Genomic DNA, 9,227 nt, shown 5'->3' on the forward strand with positions numbered 1-9,227 from the left:
TTATTTGTTTCATATTACTTCCAGCAGTTAATTTTGTGTGTGTGTGTGTGTGTGTGTGTGGTTTATATATTTGTTAGTTTTGCCAGACCTTTAAGGGCTTTTCCACAGTTTACTGTTCTTCATCCTGAATAAATATTTTACTGAGCTCCTATAACAGGTTTAGTCAGAACAGATATAGAAATAATGAGAGGAAGTAAGGCAATAAATATTAAAGCACATTTCACCTCTTTTAATTCACTGCTTTGAAAGAAATGAAGATTAGAACCAGCTTAGGGGAAAAAAAAAAAAAAAAGTATCTAACTAAACTGCTATTCATATCTCCAATACAAAATGTTACTATCCCATGGTTTAATAAGACAAATTGTTTACTCCAGATTAATCCAGTTATAGGACACTTGAACTGCAGACTATAATTAAACATTGTTTTAGCCTTTTGCTGCTAGATTTCAGCTACTCCAGTACATTTTGTTTCAACTCTCCGGGACATTTTTACTCTCATATGTCTCAATCATTGTAACAAAAGTGAGAGTTCAGCTTCCAAAGTAGACTTTGTACTTTAAGAATATCTCCGCCTCCTCCTTGATTATGTACTTAACTACTTTTTCTCAACTAAAACTGTTATATAGAATTTAATCTATTGTACTCATGTGGACAGATGTAAATGGAAACAAGGAGAAAAAAAATAACCCATGCTGAGGGACATGTACATTTCCAAAAGACTGAGCAGGAGGTATGTAGACAAATCCTATTATTGGGTAATGAGATTTGTGTGTGTAGCCGGACACTATTATGAAAATGTAGCTCTTTTTCAAAACAAAGTGAAAGAAGGGGGCAATCTTTTCAGCTGGGGTCATAATCTGCTTCCAGTAAGAATATAATAAGTTCCACTAAAATCCACCTTATTAGTTTCCAAAAGTAGCTGAAAGAAAGAAATAGCTTTTACTTTCACAGAAATTTCAGAAGACTTTCAGCCCGATCACATTCTCATTGAAATTAACAGGAATTTTGCCACTAGGACCTTGCATCAAGACTATTAATTACTAATCTGATAAAATTCTTGGTGTCAAGAAGTTTGAATTCCTTACAATAGTGTTCTACAAAGTGAAAGAATTTATATAAAATTAGGTATGCTATGAATAAGAAATTCAACAATTACATCATTGGTAGATTTAGAAAAAAATACCACCCATGCCACACATTTTAAAATCAGAAATGAAGATTCTGGTAGTCATTTAAAATCATAAGATTTAATATAATAGTCTCCATTATTTTGCTACTGGATGACTATCTGCATATTTTACAACTACAGAAATGAATACCTTCGTTCTGTAAATTGATCATGAGTTCTTATTAAGTCCAGATGTAACTTCCATCTTCAAAAATCATGTGAAAGATTAAACAGTCACATAACACATATGGCGTAGGCATTGTTTGGATATTTTGTTACATAAGGTTTGTCCGTTTTTCAGTAAATTTTGCAAGCAAACATTTTCATGTGCAAATTGTTTAAGAAAGAGGTAGGATATAGAAAAAGTGACAAAATCTTTCTACAGTGGCTGGTGTTTCCTCCCACCAGCTGAGGAGGAGGTAGGCCTTGCTGTGAAAGAGGTGGCTCTACCTGTACTTTGCTTTTGTGGGATATATAGGGTATCTACTACTTTCCTGTTTCAATCAAGTCTACCATTTATGTGATATGATCTCCAAACCTCTCTCAATGTGTATTTCTGGACTGCATGCATGTATTATGAAGAAGTATAATTCTGTACACGAAGGAAAACAAATGCAATAGCTCTCAGATAAGTTCTGAAAGATGAGAACTCTGACATGATGTCAGTTACAGTATGACCTTCTTTCTGATCTGTTTTTCATTGCTGTGAGTCAGACTGAATTTCTTTCCTATTTAAGGGTGACATCATTGTAAAATCTATCAGAGGAAAGATCAGAATGAGGCTCCATGTCTCTAGGAGAAAATAGAGATTGCACAAAATAACAATTTAAAATGAAAGTGTGGCTGAAATACTGCTTCCGTACAGACAGGGTTGATATACTGAAAATGTATGACAGGAGTGGAGTCCCACTGTTGTCATGGAGACTGAAAAAAATATATATATATTAACAACTTCCCTTAAGAAAATAATTAAAAAACACTGTTTGGAATCACACCCACCATCTTCTGGAAAAGTGCTGCCTAATATACATTTCTCTGATTCTTATTTTATACCTTGATTAAATAAAAAACAACTTGCATATAAAAAAAAAAATAAATATAAATGTATGGCTTTATTTCGACAGAATCCATTTTAACTATAAATAATTGAAAAATCCAATGTACCATTGTAAACACATACACAGCCAGCAAGCTGTAAGTTTCACAAAAGCATTCAGGAATTACAGAGTTCAGCAGCTACTTCATACTGGGGAATACACAACCAAGAATCTGGCCCAATATGCTGTACACAGAGTTTGAGGGGATTTGAGGGAATCAGGAAGAAATTTCCAGCAAATTATTTTCTGCCTGAGGTGGCACCAAAACTAGACAGCTCAAAGTTTAAAGAAAAGGATGCACTTTTCCAGTTCTTCAGTTCTTGAAAATGTCAGCTTCTCAACTTCGGCAATTTTGAATCGTAGCATGGAATTGTCACCTGCCAAGTGAAGTCTGTGCTGTACTTCAGCAGAGGTCATACCTCTGAGTCACAGCTAGAGGAGATGGTTTCTCTTTCCCTTTCCCTCATATGTAGGAGAAGATTAGTAAATATTCACCTAGGAATAAGAAGATCACCTTATTTAATAAAATATATAAATGATACTAAGGTCATCTAGAAGAAGAAAGTTGGTTTGGGAGTTTAGGGAGATCTTGGAGGATTTTTTCTCTCCATCAAGACATGTTAACCAATAACTCCTCAGTGTAAAGTGGGTAATCCTAAGCATAAATGTAGGCTGTACACTTTTTCAGAGAAAGCATTAATCCACTCAAGAGTGTTACATGTCACTATACTTTTCACAAAGTTATAGTTTCATCTTTTAACAGGGTGTAAGTAAAATGAATTAGCGGAAATCTCATAATTTATGTCTTGCCCAGCCAATCTTTGTCTTTACACAAATCTCTATTTTGGACTCCCTAGCAGCATTTTAGAGACTTTCTGATAGTAATAGTCTTTTGTCATCATCTATTCTGAAAATGGACATTCATAGAGCCCATGTGAATGTGTACCTTCATAAAGTAGTAAGAACCAAATGCAGGTATATTAGGGATTAAAAAATATGGATTGATATTCATACAGAATAAAACTTTAGGTTTGCTTCTGCAGCTTTTTAATGTCAAAACAAAAGCTCCTTCAAGTAGATATATAGTCTGTTTTGCGTTTTGTATATTGACATTGAGACTAAAATATAGCATGCATTTCACTAAAGTCTTAATGAAAGAAAATACTAAATGGAATACTGCTGTTTGAAACCAAATCAAAGGCAAAACTGCTAGATTTTCCTAGCTATAATTACTCAAAATTTAGTGAAGCATAAAAGTAAGATCAAAACTGCTGATTCAATATATACCTTTTTTGATATATCAAGTAGTATATTATTTGTAGCTATTGGTTTAAACTAAACTTAAATTGTTGTTTATTGTATTTCATAGCTGAGACTTTAACTTCCCGTAGACAAAGCTATTTTTTAAGTTACAGATATTGTTATCACAGTGGAAGGTCACTCGAAATCTGTTCTTTGGTCTAAATGATGCTTAAAATCAATAGTAGTTCCTTAATAGTTTCTCAACCTTCTTGGCTTAGTGGATAAACAGAGGCCTCATTCAATACAACATTGAATTTTCTGTCTCAAAGTCACCTTTCAAAGAAAAAGAAACATATATATATTTTATTTCTTATGATTCCATTTTTGAATAGTGTTGTAATTCATTTATATCACTTTAACAGTTTCTGCCAGAAGGACAAGAGGTGATACTCTTACTGTTCAAATCTTTTTAGAAGGAATTCGACCATTTAGCTCTGCATAGATGTATGATGCTATGCAAATATCTGAGCACAGTGAATCATTAAATAAAGAGGCAAAGTACTGCTCTCTTACAGCTAGTGTAAGAGAGCAGTACTTGTGAAGTGAACGGAGTTAAGCTTGCCTTTTTTGACAAAATATTTTGCCTGAGGATTTTTAGCATCCAAAGTGTAAAGAGCCAGCATGCTATCATTCTGCCTGTGCTGTACAATTTTGCTACAGAACAAAAGATCTTTTTCATTAGCAACAAGCCCACGAAAAAGAGAAGCAGTGAATCTTTTTAGCTATCAGTGACAAAACATTAGCATATCATTAAGCATACAACTGGAGAAATCCCCAAATTATAATTTCTCAACTGGTATGGATTCAGTCACCATTTGGATAACTGACATCATACTTTAAATCATGAAAGTTAGATATTCTCAAATGGATAGATATACAAATTTAACTGATCCAAATTTTGTTGATTCATTTCAAAGTATATGCATAATTTCAATAACTGCACACACAAATGACACATTTGCTTGTACAAGGCCAGCCATTTCTTTACAGATGGTGAAATGCTGGCTGAATTAGAATTGATATATTGCTTTTAGGTAGCCAATTGGATGCCCACTTAACTTGTCAGTGAACCCCAGTGCAGCAGCCTCTTGATGATGCAGGAAAACCTCATCATCTACTCTCATAAGAAGTTGTTTAAGTATGTTCTTAAATTCTGCTGAGTAAATATGTCCTTAAATATTATCTGGAGAAGGGATATTTATCTGAATTTGAACCTATATGTATAGCTTCAGACTTAGCCTGAATGACAATTATTTTGTTATTTAAAATCTACAGTGCAGTAACAGACAACTTAAAATTAGAAAAAGGAGATGACCAAAAATGAACCATTTCATGTCCGTAGGTATAATTCTGCTGATATAATTGAAGTAGATAAGATGTACAGAACTGACACTCTGAAAACTAAAATAAAATGATTTAGCAGAAACAAAATAAAGCAAAACAAAACAAAACACATAAGCCAGAGTTTCTGTTGGTTAATTCACCTTTGTTCAAGACTCCAGATCATATCATAGACCATTAGTAGGGCATTAGTAAAGCATCCTACTTCAGTTGAAGTAGGATGAGGTCTAGAAAAAAATAATTCAACACATTTTTAGGAAAGTTAAAAGAACAGAAGGTGAAAGTTGAACAGATTTCATATCAGTTTTTGCCCTTTGACACTCTTTGACACTTACTTCTGTGTAACATCAAATTCAATGGCATTTCACAGTTAAAAGAACTCAGAATTAGATCCAACATGTGCCTTCTTACTAAACATATCCTTTGCCTTTTAGGGCTTAATCAGTCTGTTTAATAAAAAAAGGTGAAAAAAAGTCATAAGACTTTTCTATTGCCTATTGCAACTGCATAAAGGTGCAAAGCTACATAGATGGATAAAATCCTTTAGCAACAGCAAGAGCATTTATTACCAATGAAAGATATAATTCATAGGGATGCCACAATCTTTGCTAAATCCTGAAAGAAACATCCCCTCCTCACCTTTTACATTTACTTTTCTCCTCCTTCCTTTATGTTTTTATTATTTCAATTTGCAAGAATTGTACCTGTATCTGTGAGAAGGTTTGTGTGAAAGATGGTTTGTGTAAAAGATGTGTTTGTGTGAAAGATGTTATGTTGCACCATATTTTCATTATATTGTACTATCTATACATACGAATCTACTTTCTGTAAGCATGAAAACTGGTAAAGCCAGCTATAATAAAAGCTATAACAGATAAAACCTGTCAGATACAGAACCTGTATTGACTGCTGGCTTATTCCATTTTCTTCAGTGCTGGATGAAGTTGTACTCTTTCATCTTCCAGAATGGACAAAAGTTTTTCATGTTCTATCATGACTCTTCTTGACTTCCTACATCAGTTCAGTCAAATTTTCTCTCTGTCACTCAACAAAGTAAATAGATTTAGTATAGGTGTAAAAGGAACAGAATATACTTCATTTATTCCAACCCTGCTGTGAAAATATTAATGTGTTTACTTAAAAGCACAAGTCTGACAACACAGTAAATCAACCCCATGCTGTTTCAGTGTCAAAAGCAAGAATTACTGAAAGTGTTATTAAATTATCATAGAAATGGTAAATTAAATTTAAACAATAAATGATGAACAGATTAGAAGGGATTTGAGTACAGTTCGCTCTATTTGTTTTGTATCTCTGTAAATGTCAAAATTGAGAAGTTAATTGCAGAAGTCTAAAAAATATTAGTTATTGCATTTTTAACAAGCAGATTTTCTTCTTTTTTTTTTTTTTATTTTCTTCCTTTCTCAGGCTATAATGTATTCTTTGTGTTGTGTTCTTTTGTGTTTTTTTTTTTTTTGATGTTGTTGTTTTTTGTGCTTTTTGTTGTTGTTGTTTGTTTGTTTGTTTGTTTGTTTGTTTCCAGCAAGGCAAACATACGTGCATACATACATTCAGACTATTTCCTTACTGTTTTGACAGTCCTAACAAGTTAGAGTTTGAGGATGATGGTCAAGTCAAAGTGGAGGAAGTCATACTTCTTTTATTACCTGTTCAGTGATCTAAATGAAATATTATTTTCTGTAAAACCATTAGTTTATTGCTTTTAGCACACTGTTTCTGACGGGTGCCTTCTAACTAAAAGTAAGGAAAAAGGAAGCACACAACCATGTGGCTATTTTATAGGAAAATACTAAGTTATTTTTAAGTTTGCACATTGCATAATGTTTGATGCTGTAATTGCTTATTGAATTTTTCAAAAGTAAATCCAAGAGGCAAACTGTCTGTAAACTTTGCAGGAATGGGTTTAATTTTCCTATGAAGAAATATATATATATATATATGTAATCTCATAAAGAACTTTTAAAATCCTCCAAAGATTTAACTTTTTGTATATTATGCCCCAATTCACATGGAAATGTTAACAACACTGAAGATATATAAAATGCTTTTGAAAGATTCATGTAGATGTTCATTACTTTATAAGAGCAGTATCTTCTTTTAATTGAGTTGTGCTTTCAATCATATTTTGTAACGTAGGTTCAATAGGACAACATAAGGTACAATACAGAATGTTTAGGCTAAGTTCCCAAAGGAAATGCAGCTACTGAATGTAATAAGGGTTAAAAGATGAGGAAACTGAAACAGTTGGTTCCACAGGAAGTCCTGCCTTCTGATGAGTTAGTCCTTTAGGTTCAGGCTAGAATAATAGGATTACAATTCCGTAAAGCTTTGGAAGAGGACACTGAACACAGGACAAGAGTGTTCTTGAACATATAATGAGGAATTGTGCTGTTTCATATCCCCAAATCCATTCACATATAAAAAGCTCATTTGTTTCTCCCTTACATGTTCTGCTAATTTTAGAGCTAATTTAAAACTACCACGAGTAAGAGCATCATGAATCAGGATTGTTGAGTATTTGGAGGGGTTACCCTTCACTCATCCACACATTATATATATATATATAAAATGAGGGGGTTTTGTAATGAGAAAATGCTGACAACTTTTACATTCCTAGGAGCCTTGCGGTTCTTAGGCAGTCAGAGGCTGATCCAGATCTAGAGTTACTTGATGTGTTTTACTAACATGCATATATACACACACATATACACGTAGGTTGCTCCAAAAGTTATACCTGGTATTTATCTCTATGGAAACTACAAACAGGTACAAAGAAACAATAACACCGTTGGATAGAGCAAATTCTCACCTGCAAAATGCTACTTTTCAACATAGTCGCCACAGTAACAAAGTTTAACAGAATATTTGGTGCTAAAATTCAGCCTCTACTGCCATACCACCGATACCTGTCTCTGAAATTGTGGGCCAACATAAAAAAATTGAAGGCATTACTTTTGGAGCAGCATTTCTACATATACCTTGTATAAATATATCTATAATAGTAAAAGCACATTATATGAGGTGATGTGGTTTTAGTAGAAACATTTAGATTTATTTTCTTTTCAGTTCCCTGGATTTGAATGGCGGAATTGATAGGTAGGTGTTAAAATTTAACTTTGATAGATAACTTGATGCAAAGATATCAAAAAAAGCATTCACCATAGAATTTCTCAGTAGTTAACTAGATTAACTGTCTAGCAGAAAAACAAAGTAACAATAAATAAATAAATATTGTTTAAACTTCCTTCTCCGTATCAGGAATGGAATGAATTATAAGAAAAAAATGTTAATAGCGTGGGTGAGGTCTGTACCTAACAGTGACATGTGACCCATGTTATGCTTTCTTTGTTATACGCCTTAGTTTTCAAACAGAACACTGGAAAGGAATTCAGGTAATACATAAATATCAATGCAAACTCAGACAAAAGTTACATATAACTCAGTATTATTTTACCTATTCATAGTAAATGAGAAGTGAAAAATATATAACCAGGGAAAATACTATGATGCCATCTCTTCATGTTCTCAAGCTGTTCAGCTACTTAGACAACATACAGCCTCTGTGGTTTTGATCATCTTCTTCATAAATATATCACCTGAAACTATACAAACTTTTTATCTTAAGAATCCAGTCAAATTATATATTTTAGATACCATATTTTTCATGCAGCATAACTTTAGATATGCTAAAATTATATCGGTATGTGGAAACCTAGTAAGCAAATAATTGGAGAACTTACTCTTTGTCTAAAACTAGAAGTTAGGCAGTGGTAATAAAAGTTCCCAAATACTAGAATTTTATCAGAGTTAAGGAGTTAAAATGGTCACTAGAATGGTTTTGGCCTAAACCAGCACTAAACTCAAGCAGTGCTCAGACACAATCAAAGAATTATGAGGTCATAGAAACCCTTGACAGCAGGCAGTTTAAGAAACGGATGTTAATAGTAAGGATAGGAATTATGCCATGCCAATTAGACAGTCCTAAACACATTCAAGTCATATGTATTTCAAAGAAAACAAGAGACTTTTTAGTGAATGCAAATTATTTAAGTCGTTCTCAGCATATTGTGGAAATGCAATGAAAATATTGATAATACGGATAATGTAGGATAAAAGAAAATTACAGGAATGTTGACATGACAATGATTATGCCAAAAAAAAAATCTCTGGAAAGAGGATATTTCTGCATTCAATTAACAGCTTGTGACAGTGAATTCTCATCTCACTTGGGTGCCTAATGGACAGTTTAGAATGTACAGTCTTTGGATACATTTTTGAAGAATTTTCTCAGCCAGGGT

The 9,227-nt window shown here is 33.1% G+C and overlaps 1 long non-coding RNA gene across 2 annotated transcripts; it reads right to left on the reverse strand.

Annotated features, from left to right (window-relative positions):
* Window positions 1-2,282: 2,282 nt before the first annotated feature.
* LOC116240733 (uncharacterized) lies at window positions 2,283-8,796 on the reverse strand. Of its 2 annotated transcripts, none has more exons than XR_004169390.2 (3): window positions 8,670-8,796; window positions 5,806-5,946; window positions 2,283-2,760 (listed from the first exon to the last, which is right to left on the reverse strand). It is a non-coding gene; the product is annotated as an uncharacterized LOC116240733 (long non-coding RNA). The 2 variants fall into 2 exon arrangements; XR_004169391.2 differs by having other exon boundaries at window positions 5,806-5,952.
* Window positions 8,797-9,227: the final 431 nt, after the last annotated feature.

The sequence above is a fragment of the Phasianus colchicus genome, chromosome 2 (assembly GCF_987193195.1).
Source record: "Phasianus colchicus chromosome 2, bPhaCol1.hap1.1, whole genome shotgun sequence".
Taxonomy (NCBI): Eukaryota; Metazoa; Chordata; class Aves; order Galliformes; family Phasianidae; genus Phasianus; species Phasianus colchicus.